General features: G+C 42.1%; 1 protein-coding gene across 3 annotated transcripts in view; it reads right to left on the bottom strand.

Moving 5' to 3' along the window:
* The window catches only part of CHD2 (chromodomain helicase DNA binding protein 2), an 85174-nt gene extending 59528 nt beyond the window's left edge, over window positions 1-25646 (bottom strand). For 2 of the 3 annotated variants that reach the window (XM_058033089.1, XM_058033088.1), the window contains exons 1-4: window positions 11054-11177; window positions 8382-8454; window positions 7584-7670; window positions 3443-3503 (exon numbers count right to left, since the gene is read on the bottom strand). The gene's annotated coding sequence lies outside the window, so the exon portion shown is untranslated. Of the gene's footprint in view, window positions 1-3442; window positions 3504-7583; window positions 7671-8381; window positions 8455-11053; window positions 11178-25473 lie in introns of those variants that run through there. The other variant, XM_058033090.1, reaches the window with a different exon arrangement.
* Window positions 25647-27126: the final 1480 nt, after the last annotated feature.

The following is a 27126-nucleotide window of genomic DNA, read 5'->3' as shown; positions in this document are numbered from 1 at the left end:
TCTTTCCAGCTGGGTCAGCCCTGTGCCTCAGACACTCACAGGACCTGCCAAAAGAAATCTCAGGGCAAATTTCCCTGCTCGGTTCACCTACGTTGGCTTGGACCAAGAACTTCACAAGTAACCCCATGACCTTCATCTTAAATGCTTCTCTAAACCTTGTAAAATAATTAGCAGTAAACAGTACTGATGAGGTATTATAATTAAGAACACATTCTTGTTCTCCAAGCTATTCTACATCAAAACGATGCCACAGGAATGGCCAAAATATTAACAGCAGCCTCTACACTTGTGAAATTTACATTTGCTTGAAAAGATTTCAGTGTTTGTTTACTTATGAATTAAGGCATATTTTACTAAGAAATGTCAATAACATTACAAAAATACACTCCTCCATGAAGACATATGCAGTGACCCTACACTTGAGGTAGATACTGAAAAACCCTTTTTTTTTCTCTAGATGACATGAGTCTACCATTCCTTCTGTAAAATTAATTAGGCATCTGCCCATTTCTCAAGGTTCTGTTACTGGTTTGGTTTCCAAGCACTGTTATTTTGGTGATGATAAATCAGGGACCTGGGTAGTCCAGTAATCCTGACAAAGTTTCCTTCAAACCACTGGTAACATGTTGGCACTCCATGCCATCCATTCCAAACCTGCCTAAAGGTTCAAGGCAACAATTACAAAACATCTGAGTTTACAAAGTTTTTCTCTTCAGTTTTTTTTGCAATAATTTGTTGCTGTATTAAAAATCACAGCAACAATAGACATTGCTTATGGCCAAACCCATGGCTTCAGCCATTTCAGGTCCCCTGTGACCCTGCATTCCTTAAAGGTGAGCCTGAAGCCCAGCAGGTACAATTGCCATGCATTAGACACCAATACATTTATAAACTATTCCAGAGTGAAACCTGAGGTTTAGACTCTTAACCCAGGTGACCTACTTGGGAAAGGGAATTCACTCCAACAGAGGGAGCTGAATGGACAAAAGGAGGTTCTGAGCAAACCAAACCTCAAGTTCTACACTTCAAAGTTCATTAAAGCAAGGTTTTACTCTCAACAACACCCCTGGTAACTTTTACACTGAAGGAGTGTTCTCTATTGGCAGCTAAGTCCATTATTTTATTCTGTACCATCTTTAGCATCTTGTGCTCTGGACAGCCCTAAATCTGCTTTTACCACCATCAGATGTTCCTTAAGCAGAGCAGTAAAAGCACAACTCATGTAGGTTTAGGTATTTTTAGGTAAGAAAGGCTATTTGCCAGGTTTTTCAGATTTCAAGGTTAATTCCAGATAACATGTGGATTTATTCAAAAATGCACTCTTTTGTGGGTATTGTTTTTAAATAATAAATTTTATTGCATGAAGCAAAGTATGCCAACTTTAATAAAGCCCCTGCTGCTTTCAAGTATTTCCTCTCTTCTCTTAAAAAAGAGAGTTAAAAATAAAAATCAGTGCTTCAACTAAACACCATGTTAACCAGAGAATGCAACGTCAGACCTTTCACACTGCAATACTTTCAACAACTGCTTTTTGAAACAACTTATTTGTATACAACTATTTCAACGAAGTCATTTAAAGGTTTCACATTCACCTCTTCCTTTTAGGTAAGGATTGTAAACCAGAAAAGGATGGAATAATTACTCAGTGTATAACTGAAAAGCCAAGTTCTACTCAAAGAGCCAGATCTGACAATAGCTAATTTACAACCCAATGAAAAAACAAAAATGCACACAGGAAGATGTAGCAATCACACAAAGATTAATATTAAAATGGAACATGAGTCACATGTTTAGAGATTCTAGCAGGTGACTGGGGCTAGGAAGGCATCACTGGATAGCATAGGAAGAGTTTTGAGGAATAGCTGGAGAAGAAACATATCAAGAAATATACTGCTCAACACACACCTGCAGTGGGAAAAACAGCTTAAGATTTCTGAAAGAACAAAGTAATAAAACATACAGACAATAGTAGTAGAAGAAATTAAATACTTATCAAAAAATGAGTTTGTGTACACACATTAAAACTTAATTCTTTAAAGTCCATGATCTCTTCCGCTACATCTTTTTCTACTTCTTTTGCTTCAGGACCGAAAACCCAAATGATAAAATTGGTCCAAAATAAAATGGGCCCAGAAGCAGCAGGAGGCCAGACTGACAGCTTGGCAAGGCTTGCAGCATCTCCCACAAATTGCTTTTCCTTTTCAGAAGGGCTCTATGTTAGGCTCCACACCACGGAGTGGAAGAGAAGCACAGGACTGGAGCACAAAGCCAGCTTCTCTCCCAGCACCTGAGGCAGTGCAGAAGGCAGGGGCTGCTGGAGGGCTCTGCTAACAAACACAGCCATGGCACAGCTAAAATTCACTGCCATCCAGCCACTAAAATACTGGATTTGCATCTTGGAATATTTTCCCAAGTTATCTGAAGCCTATGGAAGGCCTTGCTCAATCAGGTAGCATGTCAGACTAAAAGAAATTGTCTCTCAAAGAAAAGCATATATTCCAAAGCACAGTGCTACAGGAATAGAGCTTCACATAAAAAAAAGTTAACCCATGTACACAAAATGCAATGGATGCCCTAATTAAATATGCAGAATCAAGGAGTCTGAATTTGAAGCAGTGAGAAAGACAAAACTACTCAGGTCTTTCCACAAGCAACTCTTAAGAAAGTCACAAATGTGCCAGAGACAACAAAAGGTCAATACCAAATCCCTTTAAGGAAATGGAAAAAAATTCTGTCCCTATATTCATCCAGTATAGAACTGAATTAATTTACCTACTCAAGCCTGCCAACTTTATGTTTTGACTATATGAGGAATGATTTCAAGTCTATCAGCTAGAAGTTTAATTTTAAAAAAATACAGGAAACTGTATTGGCATTTATCATTTTGTGCAAAGCCAAAGTTTTATGAATGAAGAACAGAAACAGAACAATCGTAGAACAGGAGACAGTTACTGCCTGCTCAAAGGCTCCCACTGATCCTGACAGAAGCATAAGGACAACACAAGATGCTTGTACAGCAAGTTCTTCCTGCTATACTTTCCACACCATTTGTTATCCAAATTGTGTGTAGTACCTCTCTAGAGACAGACATCTGCATACCAAAAACCCTTCTGAACAAGCACAACTATGATATTAAAGTTCTCAGTGCAATCTGGAGTCAAATCATGGAAGCCCCCAGAACTACAATCAGCTCTGAAAGCTGTTCTGCAGGCAGCCAGGGAGAGAGCACTATCCAAGCACTGCTCACCTCCCCAGGGCCAGCAGGAATGACCCAGGCTCCTTTTCAGCTTTTCTGAAACACACATGCACACATGGCCACACACTAATGACCTTCAGAATGTATTCAGCCAAAGCCTTCAGCCACTTTAACATTACAGCCATGTGTGCTTGCTGGGCCTTTATTAAAGCTAAAAAGTAAATGTTATTAGGAATAACAACTTACCAGTGCTTCAACCAAGAGCAGCTATTTTGCTTACTGTGAGTAAATCAATTCCTCAACACATCTGTAGGGAAAATGGGATATTAAAACACTTGAATTAATATAAATTAAAAAATAAAAGAGATCTAGACCTTGAGGTCTACAAGACCAAGCATTAGCTTTTATTACAAAAGCCCTCAGAAAAAAACAAACAAAAAAAGCCCCCACAACCAGAAAAAACCCAACCATTCCTAGCTCACAGCATGTGCTACTGGAGCTATTTTTATAAAAAAATTAAAGTATCACTAAGGAACCTGTTATTAAAGAACCTGGAAACAACCCAAGAAATTCAGACCCAATCCACAAATTCATCGAGAAAAAACAACAAAAAATATATTCTTTAAGTTTTTCAAAAAGATCAACCAGGCACCAAGTAGAAGAATGCTTAAGCAAACTAACTGGCCCTTCACAATAAAAAATAAAATGCTCTTTTTATTGAGAGGAGGTATCAGCTGGATGGAGGGCAATTATGTAACATTTATGTAGAACAAACTATCTACGCTATCTCAAAGTTACTCATGCATGGGCAAGGTTCAAATGTGGAAATCTGACCCTGAAAATGCCTACTGGCAATCTGCATCAATAAATTCCTAATCACAGTTACTTTGAGCAAAGGTAGAAAGACCTAAAACTCTAAAACAACTCATGAACCCCCTTTTCAGGGTGAATTTCAACTACATGAAGCAAGGCATTCAAGTTTATCCTCCTGACACATACAAGCAAACCACTTCCCTTATCATCTTTCAGAATCTACTTATATTGAAATACAGCTTCAAATGCATAAAAATTAATGAACCTATCCAGTGACAGCATACTGTGCAATCCTCTAAATTCTTCTCTTCCACTTGACAGCTACTCAGAGGTAGAGAAAGAAATATGGGATGAGGAGGATTGCAATTTCTTTGTTGATATAATTTACTTGAAACTCTTACTATGGAAAAAGTTCCCTTTTTAAAAAGGGAAATGACGAAAAAAATAGCAGTAGGCTGGCAGAAAAATGTAGAATATCCTAATGCATGTGAAATTTAGAGGTTTAAAATGTATTAATGGTATTTTTAAATGTATGTATTTGAATGTGCACAAGCAGCTCCTACTAAATGGAAGCACAGAACTTCTGGGAAGTGCCCATCCACCATTTTAGAAGGAACACAACATGGCTGCTGGACTCTGATCAGCCATGAGGCATCCATCAGTCATCCAAGGCATGGAAAATGAACCAGGAAAACAAGTGTTACTTGGGCCCTTTGAATCATTTCACTCCAAAAAGGCCACTTAGAAACTACAATCTATATCAGGGCAGGTAAAATTAATGACTGGAGGACTCTCAGTTTACAGCTCTCAGCCATTTTTAATAATTCTTGGCACAGCCACACATCCATCACTGCTTCCAAGTCTGCTTTTGTTTTCTTTAGTTCTAGAGCAGGCACACAGCTATGGTAGTTTGACAGAAACTTTAACGAGGGTAATATTTAACATGGCTGTCACCACAAAGCACCTTCCTCTAATGACAGTGTTATGAAGACTCCACTGCAGTTTTGTTCTTCTGACCTCAGCACACTTGTGCAAAAGGAGTCTTTGGTGTGTCAGAGTGGTATCGTGAGTAGTAGTGACATTTCTCTTCTTGGAAGTGAGTGGATAAACCAAACAATGAGTTTTGTAAAAACAGCATGAGGATGTCAATAATATATTAAATTTCATTCACATTAGTTATTTTTTCACTACTGTAGAATATAGCTCCTGTATTTTGAGTCTTTAATTTTCACATCCGACACACATTCACTCTTAAATTACAGAATAAATCACCAAAGCTACAGGTTTATGTCACAAGCCAGAAACCAGAGCTTAGGAATACAAGTCATGGCTGAAAGAAAACAACTTTTCATCTGATGTCAAAAGTTTTTAATCAGACTACCTACTATAATTGTTGTAGTCTGGATGATTCAAAAAATCCATCTCCTATTTAAAAATAAATGTGAATTTATATTTTCTAGGTTATCTAACAGCTGTGGTATATTTTTGTATTAAATTACAGACATTTCAAGTACAGTACAGCCTATCACACAAAACATGCCCGGCATCATAGGTGCATGGCTCCTTCCTTTTAAGACTGGCACTAACCATCACACAGTGCATCTCCTTTTTCAGCAAGAGGTGAGGTCAGACACCCAAAAGCTATGAGCTGGTATCACATTTTCTACTTTCTCTTGTATTATTTAATTAACAAAGTATTTTGGCAAAGACGACGGGTATCACCCCACCAATGTTCTTCCATGTATGCTGTCAATGCTACCAGAATCTGTTCTATGAGAATATTTAACAGGGGTTTGTGTCCCCACAGAGGCACAGCTTCCTCTACCAAGGAGGTTTGGGCTCAAGCTGAGAGATTCTCCTTGAGCCCCGCCAATCCTCACGAGCACGCTGCAGCATAGCCATGAACCTGGAACTTCTCTCAAGTCCCACTAGTGTGCATCTAACACACTGAGGTCTACTCTTCCTAGAGGGGAAGCCACTGTGAGCTGAAAACAAGTTGTTCTTGCAAGAAAAGGCAGCTCTGAAGAGCTCACAGAAGTTAAAGCTGTTTTTATTGTAATGTCTATTCAGCATTAGGACAATACTGGAAAGATGCAAGACCGTTAAGATCCAAGTGCTGAATTCCATCGTTATCATAAAACACCCAGGTCAGGCAAGATCTGCTCTTGAGCACTGTGGTTTTCTAATTTTCACTTTGCTACTCTTTTTTTGTTAAGAGCAGATCAGTTAGAAATTGCAGATTCAGACATTTCAGAATTTAATACCAGGAATGTAAGTCAAGTGTGACAGGTTCAATCCCACCAGCATTATCAGACTTTTGTGTGACCCAGGCTGGGCTTGCCTTTATCGTAACAGACTGTGCAGTATCTGTGATTTTTGACCCTCTAAACTGAAAACTTATGTGGGATTTTAGATATGCCCGGTTGTTCTTAAGGTATGAGATAATTTCTAACACAAACTTCTAGTTCTCACACTTGCCATCACACAGTCACACGATGAAGTTGCAGGAACATTCTGACATATCACCTTGCTCGTTAGCTGTGTTTGCTGCAGGACATCCATGATGGTGGCACATGTCCAGTATCTATAAATATAATTTGAACTCTACCTTGAACATCAGCAGTGACTCACTGCAGATAAAGGTTTATTACAACCTGAAGAGACATTTTTGTAAAGCTTATGGAAAACTGTGTACAATCTCTTTTCTGTGAAGAGACTGAAGGCTTCAGCCAAGCAAAAAAAAAAAAACAAACAGCTGCACTCAGGTGGGGGCTCACAATTGTATTATTTGGTTATCATGATGCATTATGTAACTTGTAAAAGCAAATCATGAAAAGTATTTTTGGGAATCCTGATACATGTGTCCTCGTGAAGACGCCTTACGCTTTGAGGTCCTGAGTATGCACAGAAGTACACGAACACGGGAAGCTGCGAAAAGGAACCAGTTAAGACAGGCAAACAGGATCCCCCACTTTTAATTACAGAGTGGTAAAAGTCTAACTCAAAGGTTACTCTGATCCTAAATGCAGAATCTGAAGTGTAAAAACAAAAAATAAACATTGAAAAGATGCTTTGTTTACGCTGCAAGGAGAGCAAGACAGCTCGTAACAACTGGGTACCACATTAGGCTTTTAGAATAAAATTTACACCAAAACCAGAATTTTAAAGTTTATTGTATAAGCAATTTCTCGAAAAGGAAAAGCTTATGAGCGACCCTTGCTAATAAACCAATACCTTGAACTAAGGAAAAGCATTCCTGAAGTTTGATTAGACAATATCCTTAGGAGATGACAATCCTCTGGCTTCACCACATGTCAACATGGTCATAGCGGATTGTTAAAAAGTTGTACTTGTGAGTGAACATAAAATCTTCAATGATGCAGGAGACATAAACTTTGCTGTAGTACGTACATACTAACGATTTCCAAATCCACCAAGCTCAAAAGAAAATAAATTCAACAAGGTATAACACTTAAACTTAAAGGCTTAATGTTTATTTTGAAAAAACTGTTTCCAGGATGATTAAAAAACAAAAAACATAAAATAAACAAAACCCCACAACAGTGTAACATACCTGGCATGCACAGTACAGATTCTTGCTCAAGGTCTTTTGCCCAACCAGTCATCTGAATCTTTGGAAGAACCATATCCAGTAATAGCCCTTAAAGATAAAAAACAACAAAACCAGGTTTGTCTGAAAACAAGGTACACACAAGTTCTTTAAGTCTTAACATTTTTGACTGACAAACTTTCTGAAAACACGTAAAGGAAATGTCTTTGAATAAACCAAAGTTTTACCAACAGTACAAAACCCATATCCTATCGTTGTTAAACATCAGTCCCCAAAAACACGAAACAGGCCCCCAAAAATCTCCTTTTCTATGAATTCCTGAAGTCTTGGGTTACTACCTTCAAATACAAATTCCACAATTTCCCCCAAACATTAATACTACAAACTCATTAAGTAAAAAACCGAAATAATTCCCAAGTTTAATGCAGGTTTTCACTGGTGAAACAGGACACACAAAACTTCAGTTTATATGCAAATACTGTCCTTTTCCACCAAATACAATAAATGTATATAGCACCTATATATTATAAAAATAAACAGTCCACTTATTAAATAGCCTTAGTAAACTGAAATTGATACCCAAGCAGCACGTAAGAGTGACATTATATGAAGACAATCTACCTGTAACTGCAAAGAAAAGCTTTTTAGAAGTCAAGACAATTTATAAAATGTGTCCCCTCCATATAAAAATGAGATTTCTTTCTTCTTCACATCTGCACAGCAGGAAAAAGGCAATTTCCACTTTCAAAAAAAATAAAACAAGGAAATGAATATACTAACCCAAGGTATAAGCATTCTTACCTAAGGAAAATAAGGCATGAACGAATCCTCTGGAAGCTTATCAGGAAATAAGGTTCTGTTCACAAAATCCTACCTGAAAAACAAAGTATGGAAATTTTCAGTATTTGCTTTAGAAAAGCAGCGTTAGTCATATGTCTGAAATCTACCAATCTTTAGATAATTATTGAGTTGAGAAAAACTTATGATCACAGTAACTGCCTTTTGAACTGAACTGTGAAAAATAAAAGTATGAGGGGCTGTACATTCCTGGCTGAAGAAAAACCCACTGGAGATGAGTGACTGACACACAACATGCATGATCTGTGTTTTTCATGAAGAACTGCAGTCAGCTCTTCTGTCTCCCATTATTTTAATTTTGAAAGACTTAAAGCTAAAATTCCAATTTAAGGTTTTTTTTTTACTGAGTAATTTATCACACAATATCCCTCAGCCCTTTTACTTTTTTTTCCACATTAAAATCTTTAGCAGTACACTATACAAAATTAAATAAAACCTTTGCTGATAGCAAGGTTATTTTAAAATGGCTTCTGTCATCAGCTTCTCTGAATTTTAAGTTCTAAGTTATTTCATCTCCCCAAAAAAACATCTTTTTTGCCCTTTAGAATACGGTTTTAAAGCCTTCAGCTTCTTTAACCTTTAATCAGATCTCAAACTACGTTCTTTTAACACAAGGAACACCATATTTGCACAACCTCTAGCCAACTTTTCTTGCCTTTTGTGAAAAGCCATAACATTTTATTTTGCAGCAATTATATCTATCACCAGTATTACTTCATACTCTAGAAGTGTAGAATCATTCTGTAAATATACAATTCTAAAAACCATTTTTATGCTGGATTAAAAGATGTATAAATTCAAACACCTACACCTTAAACATAAAAAACCCGCCGCAGAAGTATTAAATAAAACACATTATGAATTGCGAGTAATTTATTTTCTGGACAATTACCTGCTAATTTATTTTTATTTTATTACAATAAACCAGTCAAAACTGTTTAAAAATTATCCTGTAATATACTTAAGACAAATCCAGCAGACACCCACCTAAAGCTAGAACTTTCTTTAGGGCAAAGTGTGTATGCCAGAACCTGTTCTACACTGCAGAACTGTTGCTGGGGTTATAAAACCACCATAATCCAAATCGAAAATAAAGCCACCGAACACTTGGCATAAAGGTGACACAAGTCCAGTGGTTGCTAAAACTTCTATCTCTATTTCCAAAAAAGGGCTAACTTCAATTGTTGCAGTGACAGATTCTTATTTGCAGAGGAAGTACCGAAAAATGTAGATTTACCTCCAACTGCAGTATTTAAAATCTGCACGAGAGTTTTATAACCTTGCACAAGCATACACCATTAAAAGCCAACAAATATGGCTATACACAACCTCCAATTAAAACCAAAGTTTTTATTATTTACCTTTTGCTCTTCTACAGGGACTTTTTATACATTTAAAATTACAATTTTACCCTTAAATTGATAATTGCTGAACGCAAGCCAACCCAAAACAAACGTCAGCCATTACATTTAAACTTGCATTTTTAGAAAGTCTTGCAATAGGTCTTGTATAACTTCTAAATTATCAGAACACCGAAAGGACGATTAAAATGTTTTGTAAAGAGAAGTAACTGTGAGGTCTCTGAAAACCCTACAAACTGAATAATAAAAACAAACGTGATACCCATTAAATGCTTTTTAAAAGCTTTCCATGTCAGACACAAACTCATCCGTTTCCTTATCGTGTAATTCGTATTTAAGTAACTCTTTTCTTTTAGTAGTGTCGCCTAAATCACAACTGTAGTATTTTGCCAACTTGAAACGGTAGACTTGGCATGACCGAGCTTTGTTTTTCTGAAGCTTTTAAGTTTCTACACTGCCGTTTTAATTGCAAAATCAAATTTGCACGTAATTCCTAGGAGTTTTCTTTTAAACTTCTGCACCTGAACTGCTGTTTCTCCAGTGAAATCAATTTCTCTCTATTGTTTCATAAAGTACCGATCGGTCTTATCTGCAGCCCGTTTCTCTTACTGGTTTACAAAGAGTTAAAAGCCAACACCCCACAGAAAAACCACTCCAAGTTTTATTTTTAAGAGAAAAGGACATGGCGTCTTTGTTCTTAGAAACTACGAAAACATATCCCCATCCGACCAGCGACGGGCAAGAAACGCTCTTTACACAGACACGGGGCTAAACATTTCAGTGATGCTGTCGTACAGCCTTCACCTCTCCCCCCTCCCCGCACTGCTGCATTGGAGTTCCAGGCTGGTTTGCAGATACCCCCCTCGCACGCTGCGCTGGGGGGAACCGGTCTGCAGCCCCCCCTGTGCTCGGTGCTGCACAGGGGAGCCAAAACCCGCCGGGGCTGCCCCCGGGGCTGCATCGGCGACAGGGCGTGCGGAGCCTCCCGGGCGCTGCAGGAGAGCGAAGGCAGCGCCCGCAGCCGCCGAGGGTCACCGGGGCTCCCCGTGTCCCGCCGCTGCCCCTCAGCCCAGCCGGGTGTCGGGCACGGACGGGGGTCCCCGAGGGTACCCGCAGGTCCCCTCAGCGAGCGGCGGGGGGGGAAGGAGGGGGCAGGGGGAGCCAGCGCCCCCTCCCCCTCCCGGCTCCAAGGACATTTTGTTTTTCCTCCCAAGGACAAAGGACAATGAGGAGCCCGGAGACTCCGGCACTTACCCGGCGAAGAGCAGCCCGCTGACAGGCACCCGGGGCCCCGAGGACGGGGCGCTGCTCCCGGCTCTCCCTGCTCGCGGCCAAGGGCGGCCCCGCGCCCGCCCGGCGAGGGAGCGGCGCGGGCAGCGCTCGGCAGCCCGGCGCCATTGCTGCCCGACCGTCGGCAGCCCCGCTCGGCAGCCCGGCTCGCCGCCCTCCGAAGCCCCGGAGCCCACAGAGCGCCGGGCCCGATTTGGCGCCCGGGAGCGGCACCGAGGGCGCCCGCCGGGCGTCTCCGGCTCGAGCGGCGGGGACAGCGCCGGGAGACGGGCGGGAGCTGCGGCTGCTCCCCGGCCATCTTGTGCCGTGTGTGTGAGGGAGCCTCCGCCGTCTCCTCTCAACTCGTTGCTCCCCTCCCCCCGCACAACATGGCCGCCCGGTCGCTCCTCACTGCGGCGGGGAAGGGGCGGCACCGCGCGCGCGCCCCGCCCCTCCCCGCCCTCGGTTGCGCGCGCGCCGCGCGCCGCTCCCCATTGGCCTCCCCCCGCCCGGGCCCCGCGCGCTCCGGCGCCGCGGCCTCCCATTGGCCCGCGCTCCCCGCCTCGGCCGCCCCCCATTGGCTCCCGCCGCCTCCTCGCGCGCCGGCCGCAGCAGCCGCCCCTCAGGGGGAGGCGGGAGCGGGAGCAGGAGCGGCCGCCGCCCCCTCCCAGCCCCACCTGGCCGGGCCGTCCCACCTGAACTGGCCAGCACAGCCCTGACCCCGCCGGGCCCGAGCGCTGCCAGACCCCGCTGCAGACACTGCTCATGCTGCCACTGCCGGCCTGCACTGACACACAGCGGGGCTCAGCCCCCTGAGCTGGCTGCTGGCGCCCCGCATCTCACGGCCCCGTTTGCCGCCATTCCACAAACACCACCTCTGTTATCTGCCCTTGACATGAGCCAGGGACAGCTCACCCGGCAGGGTCCCCACGGAGAAGGGGGGCCTCGAACCCCTCTGTTCTGATGGGATACACCCCGATGTCGTGCACCCTCAGCTCCAGAGCCCGGCTGGGGCACAGAGCGAGCACAACCCAGTCACCTGCCCGTCTGCCACATCAATCCCCATTAATGCTGCTCAGAAACAGACGCACAAATAAAACTAAGTATCCTGCCTTTCTCAGCCAACACCATAGAAACTCATAGTGTGCCAGCCTCACCAGGACACTGTCTCCTGTTTTGACTAGAGCCATGGAAACCACTTCAGATATCAACAAGATATAAAGGCATCCCTCACATTCCTGGTCACTGTCATGAATCCTGTACCAGCCCCAGTTATGGTGCCCTCTGCAACAAGCACACACAGCAAACATGACAGAATTGATATTTATATCAGTTTTACTGGTAGAAAGTTTCACTTCAGCAGTCACTTTGAATAACATGCACACCTTTCACCTTCTTTCATTTATCCAGGTGGCTCCATTAAAAGCAGAAAGAAATTGTCTACGTCTTCCTTTTTCATATGAATGAACCTGGGTAATTATGACAGGATTAAATTAACAATACTTCAAATGATTATGGAAGGCCTCAGGATCCAGTCTGGCACTAGAGATCACACAGCTGGACTTTGGCAGCTCTCTCCTGAGCTGAGTCCTGGAAAAACCACGAGGAAGTGACCAGCTGAAAAGAATGAATCCCTATGATTTTGAGCCAAGAGTTGTATTTCCTTTCAAAATACAGAGCAAAGATGACCTCGTGTATAAGACAGCTGGGGATATCTACTACTTGTAGACAGTGGTGTTACCATCTTTAGAGAAGGGATGGTGATGTCCCACATAAAGGTGCCACAGCATGGGAACCTCCAGTCAAGGAATCAGTGGTGGTACAAAAGAGCTGATGCAGCTTCTCACTGAAAAGGGGCAAAATGCCAATTTTCTAAAAGTTTTTTTGAATGCCTTTTTTTAATTGAAGTTCTAGTCTACAGAGACTGGATAGCAGAAAGCCTGTTCTGCTATCCATACTTGTTTCCCATTTAGATTCCTGCAAAGGCCAATCCCCTTGCTCTCAGTGGAGCTGCTCAGCTATAACTGTATCTAAAGGTGCCTGCACGAACAGAACTCAGAGGTTTTCCTCCTTGGAAAACCACCAGCAGTGAAAAAAGAGGGAAGGATGAGGCAGGATCCAGGTGAAAGCAGGGTGTAGCAACAGCACTTCTCCTTATGTCAGCATTTTCAGCCAGTCCTGCATGGTAAAACTTCACAGCAAAGACCAAGATTAGAAATTCCATGTAAAATTTCCAGCCTTTCTCTAGTTTCTTCCCAAAACACAAGAATGTTTCTAGCAGAATATATGCAAGACCACTTGCAATAACCAGATGAAAGGGAGCAAAGAGATCAGAGATTCTAGACATAATAGTGCCTTGTAAGAGTAGTGTGATTCCAGCCAGGAGAGTTAAGATTGTGCCTGAACAAGACCTAACCTGTGTGCTCAGACTGTTATCTGATTTTCTCTAGCTGTACCAGACTGTCTAGTCTAATAGACTGTTCCTCTTAAAAAAACCCAACATAACAACCCTATGCAAATTTATAGATAAATGTTTCTGGAAGTCTGTTACTCTATTGCTGCTATGCGTAACCAAAAAATTACTCAAAGTCTAATATCTTCATTAAATATGTGCAGCACTGCTCTTTTGCTTCCTGGGCACCAAGACCTGAAGCAGCTCTGAAAATCCTTCCATGTATCCATGAGCTCCTCCATTCCTTGCCCTGAGCAGTTGCATGGAGGTGAACACAAGCACAGTCACTCTGCAGAGCCATGGTGTTGCTGCTCCTTACCAGGAACAGACTGTTTGCATTCTTCTTCCTAATGAAACAGTGGAACAAAATTCTCATTCCTACTGCCTCTGCAGTTACCCCATTTTTTCCCTCCTAAATTCAGCATAGAGGAAAATCTACACTGCCATTTCCTCTATGAAGTTCATTCCTTCTTTTTCAGATAGCACATTTTCTTCCTTTGTGTATCATTAGACCAAACACTTCAGCCATATTTTATGAACCACATGTCTAAAATAATGACACAAGTTAATGTTTCCATTACTAATTTGGGAACTATTTTCTGAGATTGCATCTGTGGCTGGAATTCCAGATGGAGGCACAGAACCTGACTTTCTGGTACTTTATTTTCTTCTACAACCTTCCTTCCTTCCCCCAGCCCCATGTTATTATCCCTTAGGGACAACATAGAAAGGCACACTGTGATCCCACAGGGCAGTGTCCCTGTCCCAACCTGCCCTCTGTACAAGAGGACACCAAAAGGTTGGTGAAGCAGTTTATTCTTTGTTATACAGCATGGCCCACAGATCTTTGGAGACACAAATATAATGGAAAGACAAATATTGGACAAAATGGTTAAGTGTTATATCTGCCTTTTGAAGTAGAAAACAGGAGTCTGAACTGAAGAAAAGTCACCAAACTTTTCTTCAACCAAACCTCTCACTTTTCAGAAGAAATCAATGCCAATTTCCTAGGCCCTAGGCCAAACAGAATAGTTTAGATTACTTGCACAGAGAATATGCAAACAGGATATGGAATGCCCTTTGAGCACAGCGAGCTGTTTGTGGGAGGCATTTAACTTCCTGTGAACTGGGTGTTTATTGAAGTTATCACTTTGTCCTGAATCAGGCAGGGGCTCTATTTTCAGATTTTGTATATAACCTGTAACATGTTGGTCAATCTGCTTTTTTTTCCCTCCCCCATTCTGTTTCCTTCCTCAGTAATTGACTATTAAAATCACAGTAACTGCTCAAGTAGGTACAAGTTCACCTTCTAAGCATGGAACCACATTCCCTGTGTGACTGGTGAAGATGATTCCACTGTATTGATCCCAGCTAAAGCTTTTTGCTCATGTCACAAGCAATAAACCCTGCAGCAGCAAGGATAAAACTCAGTTGTAGCAATGAACTCATGCTGCTCATTCTGCTCCAAGTCTGGAACTGGAGCTGAAATCCAGACTTTTGCTCCAGCCGGTAATGAATAATTGCAAACACATCGACACACATCAAGAGAACTTTTACATATGCCCTTTTTGTTCCTGGGCTTTAACACCGAAAACTGAGATTATGTTAATATGGGGGGTTTGCTGGCACTTCTGTGGGGCTCATGTTCAGAACGATGAACCTTGTGAGCAGCAAAAAAAAGATTTATTACTATGAATAATTAGAAACAAATTCTTATCAGTGTTATAAACATATGGTAAAGAAAAAAAAAATCATTCAATCTAAGCCAAACCCCAGTGTTTTTTCAATTTATTCAGAATGAAGCCATTTCAACCAAGATTCAGCTCTGTCTATTCCTGCTTTCAAAGCAAAGTAAGTTATTAATAAAAAGTAGAAAGATGAAATGGAAGTCAGAAATGGATTCAACATATTTTTTGGGACTTAATGGTCTCTCTGAAGCAAATTTTTAGCTTGTTGGTCGCAATGTATCAAAGTCAGTACCGTTACTGTACACATGATCTTGTGGCCTGAGCAGAAAGTTTAGATCTAAGAGCTCCTTAACAACCGACACACCTCGCTGTTTCAGTTTTGCATGAGTTCCTGTGTACAATAAAGCAAATTGCAGACCAGCAACTATTGTCTAGTGAGAGGATTAATTATTATGCTTTATATTAACTCCACTAGGGAGTACACACACATTTTTCTTGGGAAATCAAATCCACTTTTCTTAAGGGGGTTTGAGACTTTTAGTTCTTCGTTTTCATTACAGATCATCTTCAAAACTAACCCTTGTTGCCATCTTAACTGGAGGTAAGAAATAGAGATCATCTCAGTCAAGGTATTTATGCTGTATTTGGTCATTGTCTAACACACAGCTATTGCCTTAAATGGCAGCCTTAGAGGTATAAGAAAGTCAGTAAGAAGCAGTAGTCCTTATTCTGGTGAAATGTTAAGAGAGTTTAAAACTCTAGACTGTTTCAAACTTAAATAATGTGGGTGATAGGATAATAATATGTTTAATTGCTTCTTAAAGTAAACCATTGGAGCTTGGAACAACAAATCTGTTTTCCTTCCCCCCCTTTTTAGCCCCTACTTCTTGTTTGGAATGTTCTGTTTCTTCAAGGTCACTTTTTAGGTAACAAACTATTCTGCTTGGCTTGGAAAACTTTTATAAGAGGACTGGGACATGGTAGAAAAATACTGACCATTTTACTTGTCTCCACTTAGACACCGGCATTTATAAAACTGTTAACAAGGTATTACATGTCTCCTTACGTGAAAAAATTATTGCTTACTGCTGACATCACCTTTGAAAGCAAATAAGAAATTAAAGTGCACCTTTCTCAGGGACTGTAATGCCAGAGGCACAGCACACCAAGGCAGGTGCTGTGACCTGGCTTACACACTTGAACTGATCAAGTTCCCTGCCTGCAAACTTGCAGGACTGGAACCATACAAGGATTAAATGTGGTGATAGGGTTTAAAATCACTTTAAATGGTAGAAGCTGCAAGCAGTGTTCTTTATCTCACCATTCCGGCTGGAAACAGTCTGCAGAGTCACGGCAGTGTTTTGTAGTCATTGTTTTATCAAGAGTTTGTTTGAAAAAAAAAAAAAAACCAACAAAAAAAAAACATCAGCACAATTAAGGGAGCCTAATTCCATCTTACATTTCAAAATAGATACTGTTCTCCCATTTTCCAATATGTTATGGAATTGTTACATAATGAGTCAGAACATTTTATAACTTTTAAGCAAAATCTTCAGAATATCTGACTTTAAATGTAGCTGCAAAATTTTTAGAAGATCTAGACAATGAAATTAATTTTTTTGTAAGTTCAGATATTTTGAAATTCTAGCATGATTACTTCCTTATGCACATTTAAAGCTCATTTTCCAAAGGCATTTACCTGACCATCCTTGAAACTTATTTCCTGCAAAAGCCAGTAAAGCTTGATTGCTTAAGTGTTTAAGGAATACGATCAGAAGGGAAAAACAGGATTAGCACAAATATGTGTTTACACATCAAAATCAGGACAAAATAAAATTCCAGCTATGAGCACTAATTTTTATTTTTACACACTCTCTTTTTCAGTTCTAGTGGAGACTTTGGAAAGTTATGATGATGATTGTAACAACAACTATATTTTCTTGGTACATCTCCTTGGAGTTTTGGAGGCAAAGGGTTTCATACCAGCCTTGCAAACATGAGGAATTTCACTCAGACTGAACAAGATAAATTACAGCGACTCTAGAATGAAAAGAAAAACAGCCCAGGTCTCCAAAACCGCGAGTGTAGAACTGGGATTTTTATTTCAAGCAAGTTTCAAGCCCGTTTCTATAATGATCTTCATTCTCATCTCCCGTGTGCAGCTGGCACCATAGGGCATTTATTGATTGGTATATAAAAGTTGACAAAATGATGCATTATTCAGTAAATTGCCACATGCAGGGAAAAGAAATGGTACCTTTTTTTCTGTAATCTTACAAGCATATACTTTTTTTATTTCATGGACAGTGTGACAAAGCACTGAATCACCCTGTTGTAGTGCACCATATATATAAGACCACTTATGTAGTAGCTCAAAACAAACTTCTTCATATTTGTCAATACTTGCTAGATGTGGAGTCCAATTTTTGCTGTAGTGAGGCACCAACACATTGGATTAGAATGTTACCTGAACAGAAACAGCTCATGTCAGGCTGATGTTTCCCATGAAACATTTTATATTTTCTTTTTACAGTCAATTTATTAAAAACTGGCTCCTGCCAGAACTTTACCCAACTCAGAAAGCTCATCAGCCCAGGGACTAGAGCAGCTCTGGGCATGCCAGGCACATAAACTCCAGAATTACCAGCCCTAACTGTTGCAGACAAGAGATTTTCACACTGAAACAAATACTCCCATTCTCGCTGACCAACCAGTAAGGGTGACAATCTTGTCTCAGCTTAAAGACATTCACAGTGCACTTTATTTTTTAATAGTCAAAGTTTTATATTAGGCGGTGAGCTGTGACAAAACGTTAAGCAGCCCTAGAAAACACTGCTGGTACAATCCTGTCACAAAATTAGGTCAATGGCTTTTTGTGCAATTAAAGCAGCAGAGCAAACACAAGACATCTTGGCTGAGACATGCACAGTGCTTGATCGCCACCTGAAAAATCTGACTGTCACCTTCATTGCCATTTCACCCAGAGGAAGATCCCAACAAGGTGTTGTTGTGATCTATGTGCCCAAAACAAGATTTGTTTTCTTCAAGATTTAATCATGCATCTAACCAGAATCTATCACTTCTCCCTACAAATGCGTCTTAAGTGTAGAAACATTTACTTTAATGACAAAAGCTGAGAATTTGATATCTTCTTGTTACTCTAAACCCGTGGAACATAAGTTATGTGCCTGTGTCTTTAATTCAGGGCTGAGTAATTACATTTAGGCCTGTGGAATCACTCCAGTTTTTTCTTGGTGTCTAAAATGAATGTTGTCCTAAGGATTTGGAAGCACATGAAGTGAATTAGGGATGAACATGTACGGCAGTACTTGGAAAATGCAACTGAAGTGAACTAATCCAGTCAGTAGAAGGCAAAGAAAACCTGAAGCAGAGGTCTAAATTTCAAGAGTAAGAGCAAGCACATTGTAGCTTTGCACATACAGATATAATTGCAACACCATTATTTTAATTTTTCCCAACACTTCTTTTTTATTCATATTTTTATTAATAATGGCAAAACAAAGAATATAAATTGTGCTAGGTACTTCACCTCTTATTCCTCTCCTTCAGTATGCCTTTAAAAACCTTCCCTAAAACAGAGTATTGGCTATGAAGAGACCAGACATGAGACAGAAATAGAAACAAACAGGTCAAAATAAAATGCTTTTAATTTAGAAACTATCTCAGATTTTCTTGTAACGAGGCACACATGCTGCTGATATTAAACAGTGCATTTATATTCTCCAACCTGGGGTGCAATACAAAGGAAACCATAGAACACTTTGGGGAAAAAAATGTGTGGAGAGCATAAGTTCGTATGTGTAGGAGCTAAAGGCAAATGCTTGAATAATTTACAATCATAACATGCATGAAAATGAAACACTGTGACTTTAATAACTAGCTTTTTTTCCCCCCTCCTTAAACTCCCATTATTAAGCTATTGTGCTCCAGGCTAGCATATCAGGTGCTGATAATGAACATTCAGGCACAAGACTTCTCCTGCACAAACGAAAACTGTTCTGCTCAAAAGATTAATAAAGGATTATCTTCATGTATATACATATATACATATACATACACACACGCACTGAACAGAATTAAAATTGTAACCAAAATTGGAATGTTGAAGTCTACTCAAGTGCTGTTAATAATGTGGAATTAAGTTTAGGGGAAAACATAACCTAATTAAGAGGTTCCAAAAGGCACATTAATATATGCTGAAAAAGTGGTTTTTAGATATGGAAACTATTTTATGCTTTATGTTATCATTATAAGGCACAGTCTTAGACAAACAAACCAAGGATATACACAAAGGTCATGCTAGAGTTCTACATTTATTGCTGGTCATCAGTGCACTGCACCCAGGTTATGTTTGAACTGCAGATGGAATGTAACCTTAGAAGAGTAAAAAAGGGCAATCAAGAAAAATAATAGTTGTGAGATGGTAAAGAGGCTTTTCTGTAATAAAGGAATCATTGTCTGAAAGAAATCTTTGCAGGTGACAAGCTTAAAAAGGAGCCTTCAGACCCAGAGCGAGGAGATCAAAGACCTTGCAAAATTCAGCTGCACGTAACATGGAGGAGTCTTAAATATGACTAATACTCCTTGAAAACCTAGCTGGGATTTGAATACTGTGGCTGGAAGTTTTCAAGTCTTTTGTGAGCAGCTGAAATAACGAAGGCTGTGTTCCTGGGAGTCAGCAGCCCCACACCCAAGTGTGCTGCACTACTGCAGCATCCCCAATCCCACACCATATTCCCACAGAGGCTGCAACATTTCTGATCTACACATTACGGACTGGTCAGCTGGCCACGAGATGGTCATTGATGGATCAGCAAGGAAAATAAACAGAGACCCTCTGCACTCATTGTGTAGCTCTTCCTTTAGAAGACACACTGATTTATCTCTATAACACGCAGCCTTCCCCAAAGTGCAGAACCTCTAGAACAGAAATTTGTTGAAACTGAAGGTCAGATCAAAAGCTCCAGGCCTTTAACAGCACCATTTCATGAGCTCTGCCTCCTTAAGAAGCCAGGAGAAAAAAAATACAGCTACATGAAAAATAAATGAGCAGCTTTTCCTGACTCTGAAAGCAGAAAATAATGACATGAAACCAAAATCAAATGCAGCACTATCAGTTGTATTCCCAAATGCCAGCATTAATTCTCCCTCTTCCAGCTCCCAGAGACTTGTTAAACAAATGAGCCTTATAATGCATTTTGCAAGTGAAAGGTCCCGGAGTGGTAAAAAGTCAACTCCCATACCAAAAGCCCTTAATGAAAATGCTGCAGCTTATTCCAGGAGTTCTGCACTGAAGGGCATCAGCCTGAGTTCGCTCCTGCCACGATTCCTATTTTCTCCTTTGATCAAAAGAGCACTTCTGCAGCACTAGCAATAGTCTGGGCTTTTACATCAAAACTGGCATCTCAAAACCTGCAAGTCAAGTCAGCTCGTGTAAATCACAAAAGGCCGGTTTTGTGTGTGCACAGACCAGTCAGACCTTTTTTTTTTTTTTTGTAGCAGAAAAAAATCCTCTATTTAAAACATTCCTGATGTACCACATTTTCCCTGCACACCTGGGCTGGGTGTACAGCCTGGTTATCCTCCCCACGCAGTTCGTGGCATTTTTGGAACCACGTATGCCTCTAAGATTTTTTTGTCTGCTGGAGAGAGATCTGATTTTGCTTGTACACTGTGATAGCCTCAGAACTTTCCCTTTTCCCTGGTTTTCCTCGCTTGTCGTAACTTTTTTCCTTTAAGTTTAAAAAACAAAACCCTATGGACTGAACGAGGATGAATAAGCCTCTCGCTTCAAACCAAGGGGAAAAACCTTAAACCCGAACTGCACGAACACAACATGTCTGCTCTCGCTGCATTAATGCCGCCTCACGAAATGGCGCCTGCCTCTGCAGACAGCTGCCTCAAAACGCCCACGGCTCCTCGGGAAAACAGAAATGCAACTTCTTTTTCTGTTTGTTATTTTCCTCGCAAAGCATTTATTTTTCTCTCTTCACATTCAGCCTCTCGGCTCCCCCGCAAAGCCGAAACCTGACGGGGAGAGTTCTCCTTCATAAAACGGCCTTTCCACTCCGCTTTCGGAGCCCCCCCGGGACTGCTCCCCGCACGGGCCTGGGTGTGTGGGGCTGTGGGCTCCAGCCCCTGCACACTGTAAATAAATGTGCCGATTCAGCCGCTATTGCCACGATCTTGCCTTTCCAGAATTTTCTCCCTCCGTTTCCCAAATATAAAAGGAGTTTTTGTGCTGAACACGGAGCGGGAGCGGTGACGGGCTCGGCGCAGGGCGCCATGTGGTATTTGGTTTCTCTACAGTACATGTTTTTATAATGAAGGGGGAAGGGAAGGAAGGGAGCTGCTCCTACCAGCATGCCAATAATCTGTTGCAAAGGGCTGGAGCGCTCAGAGCCAATTAGTGCTCCTGTTAACCATTTAACTGCGGAAACAAAGCCAGTCTGGGCACGCAGTCCGCGGGATTCGAGACAGAGAAGACCGTGGGGGTTCCCAGGGTATCGTGTTTGTACAGATCTTTTCATAAATGCGTTTTTCCTATACTTTAACAATAAATACTTTCGATAGACAAACTGGCCACTGAAACTCCGTTAGATCACAGCATGCAAAGGTGGCACAGCTATATCCTGCACACGTACACCACACAGTTTTAATGGAAGCTGGATGTGCTGGCCTGTGGTGGAACGATAAAAGCCACCCACAGGAGGTGCATTTCCGATACGGATATCAGGTCCCTGCCACAGGAATAGCAAATTCATGCTGTCCATGGCGGGCTGGGAAGGGTTAGAGTGCTGCTGTGCCCAAGAACAGATGTGTCACTGCAACATCTCCCAGCAATGCTGCTGTGGGTGGAAAAACACCATAAGGTGGGACCAGCTCTAGGAAAGCAATGGCAGAGTCTGTCTCCCTCTAAATGTGATGTCTCCACCATCCAGACAGTACTACCCTGCACTAGTCTTGTTTTTTCAACCCCTTAACCACATCAGAACAAGACCAAAAATAAAATAAAATTCTTTTTACATGCTGCAGTGTGATTTGTTATAAACCTTTAAAGCCTGAGGCAGGCCAGCTCGTGGCTTGTTATGTGTCACTGAACAAGCCAGGGAAGAAGCTGCACAGGGAATTCTCAGCCTCGATCTTTTTCTCTGGGGGCAAGTCTGAACATTGCCAGAGAGCACAGACAAATTAGTCCTAAAGCACAGCCACAGTAACCTGCTCCCGCTGGACCCAGCGGGTCAGTAAACCTATTTTTGTCCTCCTTTTTCTATCTCATGATGTAGCAGCGAATATTGGATCAGACTCCCAGGGATGCCAGGAGGAGCAGCAGAGTTTGTACAGCTCACTGAAGTGTCCAGGGTGCCAAAAGCAGGCTCTGCACCACAGCTCAGCAGCCCTGGCAAGAAGCAGACTTTATTTGCTTGGGAGGGGCTGCAGCAGCGCTGCAAGTCTGCTCCCACCTCAGGCAAGCTCTGCAGTGCACACGAAAGGCATATTCGAACATCACTATCTTCTCTAAAAAATGAAGTTAAATTTTCCTAGTTGCCATGGAAAAAGTCCAGTGTCCTTGAAAGTTGCCGGTTGCCCCGTCTGAAGTGCTGCACCAAGGCTAACACATCCCACTTTTAAGCTCTAGGAAAGATTCCGTCTAAAGTATAACTTTAGATTCAAATTAAAAACACTGGGGACCAGGGGGAGGAAACATATGGGTAAGAAACTAGCAGATTATTTAGGCATGTGAACTGTGAGAGCACAGGCAATACAAAAGCTCCCTTGTTCCTGCTGCCTCCCACAGCTGCATTCACTAAATATATCCCGGGCTGAGAGCTGCATTTCTCCACCCCTTCCTCAGCCCAATCGCGTTTGCACAAACACCACCCAGGTCCCTTCGGACAGGCAGTGAGGCAGCAGCGATGCCCTAGTTACAGGCGGCATGAAGAGCACCAGCGACTAATCGTGTCTGCAACAGGGTGAAATTGTTACATCCACACCTTTTTTGGAGAGGGAGTCCATGCAGCTGATCTATATTTAACTTAAACCCAGGGTGGTTTGTTCTCTATAAGGATACACCCCATTTGTATGACAGAATCAGTTACTGGAAGTTATTATTCCCATCAGATGTTTTTCAGTGGCAGAATAGCCACCTCCATAAAAAGAGAATTCACTCAATCCACCTCCTGGCAAATGTGGAGGAGAGCAATAGTCTTGGGGACTGGCTATCCCCCAGAGAGTTTTACCCAGTTTTACCTTCCATCAAGTCTCTGTGGTGTATTGACTGATCATATATACATTGGGGTGGGGGGAAGAGATATCACTGAATTCTCATAGGACTGAGGTGCTCCCTCCACAACCTCCATTCTGCTCCTCGCATTTCTCCCATCCACACTTTGCATTCTTTTCCCTCAAGGACACATCCTTTGGCCTGGCACAGCAGAACCTTGGTACCAACTGCAGCTTGAGACACTGCTGCAGTCACAGCAACAGAGGGAAGAGCTGCTCCCTCTCATATAGTGAATTCCAGAGTAGATCAAATCGTGGCAGAAAAAAAAAAAGTTATCTTTCCTCACTTCCAAGCTGTGAACCAGCAGGGATTTTGACCCTCCTGGTCTCTGCTTCTTCCTTTCCTCACAGTTCCCATTTCTTCAACACCTCCAGTTCCACTAGCAGCGCAGCAAATTTGACAGAATCTGGTCAATTTTTCAAGCTTTCTCATTTTAAGAAGTCAGTGGGAGCACACTATCTTGCAATCAAACCTCACAGGAGGGAGAATTAAATATCTCATGCATGACCTTAATCCATAGGATTTTGCAGATAGTTTCTCTTGTAATCTCAATACCCAGAGCTTATTACGCATTCAAAACGTATCTGTAGCCTCAGAACATTTTGCAACAAAAGAAACTCAAATTCATTTTGATATAATTATGCAGTCACACCAGTCACATGCTTGCTATGGAATAAATATAAATACTGGGCTTTTGGGAATGACTTGCAGATTTACAGTGTTAAAAAAAAACAACCAAAACCAACACAAGAATGAAACCATCTATTATATATGGAAAAAAGATCAGGTTTAGATGTCAAATTTCAGCCGAGGAACATGGCACAATTATGAAGTCTTATATATTTTTTTTCAATCTGCAAAACATAAAAGAAAGAGCTCAAACTGATACTTAAGCCTCTCCATAAAGTAAGGACCTCATTTTCTAAAGCAGGAATATCATTCAAGGCATTTAAAAACCTTTGAAATCAGATAATTCATTCACAAAATGGCCACAGGTCTCTAAGCTTAAAGCTAGAGAAGTTAGAAAACTGTGCTCTGGGGTTTTTCTTTCGCTGCTTTTCTTGCCTTCCTGAAATGAAATGACCTCAAAGACTGTTCTAATTTTGTCGTTGTAAATTGCCTCTTTTAATTGGGGATGTTTCTATTCAAGAGCCACACCCTGCTGCCCTGGTGGCGCTGGAAACCAGCCTCGCTCACTGGGGACAGCCTGGGGGTCTGCCTGCTCTGATCTCTCATCTCCTGTGGTCCTCAGGTTCCCGTGGATTTTGGACCACATGTGGGAATACACTTTCCCATATCTGTGCTTTTAAAAAGGGAATACAAAGCGTGAAACCAGATGTTAAACCTGAGCCCCAGAGAAGCCACAGGAGCGTGAGTTACCTTCAACAGCACTGCAGTTCCAAAAGCAAACAAAGGCATAAGGGGTTGTTGGGATGGAAGGTTTCATCCCTCAAAGAAAGCAGTGACTCACCCACATTCCTAACTGCACAAACAAGGGAGGCAAACCCTCCTCTGGCAGTCAGGATCCTCCACATTTTCCCGTGTGGAGCAAATCCCAAGCAAAGGTGACTGTGGTGGTGTGTTAGAGCAGACACAGCACAGGGCAGATGTATTTTGGAAAGGGAGCCTCTTTTGCACACCTCTACCTTCTTGAAAAAATAAAGAGTTCCCAAGTACTGCTTTTCACTTCTGAAAACACACTGAAAAAGGGCTACTACTAACAACTGGTTTTTAAGATCCAAACCCATCTTTTCTCACATACATTTCTTTTTAATACTGAGGCAGTAGTTTACTTTAAAAAATCTGAACAAACAAACAAAAACCCATCCAAGGACAGAAAAAACAAATCCAAAAGTTCACTGAGCAGAGAGCCAAGCAGTGTGTAACATGGATAAGGTGCTGATTCTAACTATCAATTTACCCATGTGGGAAATTTTGACCTAGGGATGTGGAAACTCACCTTCCCAAACGTCTGCTCAGTCGTTCCCATCAGACAAGGCACACGAGGACCAGCATATTCCAGATGATGGGTGGCATGTAGCCAGGCTGCTAAACATGCCCTGCTCCACCCTTCCTGCATGGCTCTCCCAGAGGTGGGGAACACTCTGCAGGTCCCCAGATGGCCGGGGCATCAATGGAGCTGCTGGGTGGTACCAACAGAGCCCTCAGCGGCAGGGATGAGGAGGAGGTGGTGCAAAGGCTGGTTCTGAGGAAACAGGACCAAAAAGGAGCTCAGAAAGCACAGAACGTTGCTAATTTGCGAGAGAAACTGCAGGAAACCAACATTTCTTAACTGTAAACCTCAGAAAGGTTGTGGTTAGGAGACAGGTGACAGGGTGACAGGGCTGCAGGACAGGCTTTGTCTGTGCCCAGGAGAGATGCCTCAAAGCCACGATGCAAGTGGAGCTCCCCAAGGAGTGGGGCTGGGTAGGTGTCCCCTGTGTAGCTGTGCCAGGGCTCTGTAGGGTGAGGTTTGTTCCTCTGTGCAGTGCAGGATGCCAGAACGCCAGCACACAATTCCCCTCTGGCTGCATGCTCCATGAAGTAGAATTAAGGCTGATGCTCAGTGTGTTCCACTTCATATCAAATTTTTAAATTCTCAGGTTTCCAGTGGTAGACAGACACTCCAAAGTAATTTTCATTCCTTCCTCCTCGGGAGCAGCTCCTGAGGGTTCTTGGAGCTGCTGCAGAAGGGAAGTGGCAGCATTACCTCAGTGGGGGGACTTGTGAGGGGGCACACTTGTTTGTGTGACAACTGCCAGTGTAGTTTTGTCTGCTGATGCTGGGAGAGACCTTGGCAGCATGGGCTGCTGGCAGGACCACAGAACTCTTGTTAATGACAAGTATCAAGCCTCAAACAGATAAAATAAGCTATCCTGGAACTGAAGCCATGCTTGAGGCATCACGGAAACGCCTGTTGCACTGACGCTGCTGCCATACTTAAAGCTAAGCCCCAGCAAGCAGGGACAGCACACAGACCAGCTCCTCCTGCTGCTGCAGATTCTGCTGGCAGCATTTGAAATATTTTAGGCATTTCAGACTACTCTCCTATCAGGACTCCAGAGCTTACATAAAAAAAAAAAAAAAAAACCAACCCAAAAAACCTGTTTATCAAGTTGCAGAACAACAGCGATCCGTCTGGTTTATTTGATGGAAAGGACAAGAGCGGGGGAGGATTTTGCTAACAGTATTTCTACCTTAAGTGACTGCTATGATCAGAGCAACAGCAAACAAACATTACAAGATATTTCCTTGTGCAGAGGAAGAGAAACTGCCGCAAGATATGGACTCCATGTTATTATTATTATTATTATTATTATTATTATTATTATTATTATTATTATTATTACTGCTACTATTGAGCATTTTGGCTGGCCTGCGCTGTTTGAAAAGCCCAGTTCTGCCAGGCTGCTTGAGAAAAGCAGCATTTGTCCCCAGCTTTGGGCATGGAAACACAACTCAAATCCCTTTTCGGGAACAAAGGTGCTTCCCAGGAGCCTGGCGTGCTGCCGGCATGCCGAGCGCGTAGCCAGGCAACGGCAGCCGGATTGGGGCTTGCGCCTCACCCGCGATGCTCCAGCCTCCACAAACAATTCTTGCCACGTAGACAGGA

The sequence above is a fragment of the Melospiza georgiana genome, chromosome 13 (assembly GCF_028018845.1).
Source record: "Melospiza georgiana isolate bMelGeo1 chromosome 13, bMelGeo1.pri, whole genome shotgun sequence".
In the NCBI taxonomy this organism is placed as follows: domain Eukaryota; kingdom Metazoa; phylum Chordata; class Aves; order Passeriformes; family Passerellidae; genus Melospiza; species Melospiza georgiana.
The sequence above is the reverse complement of the archived record's forward strand: the minus strand, read 5'-3'. Positions and strand labels throughout refer to the sequence as shown.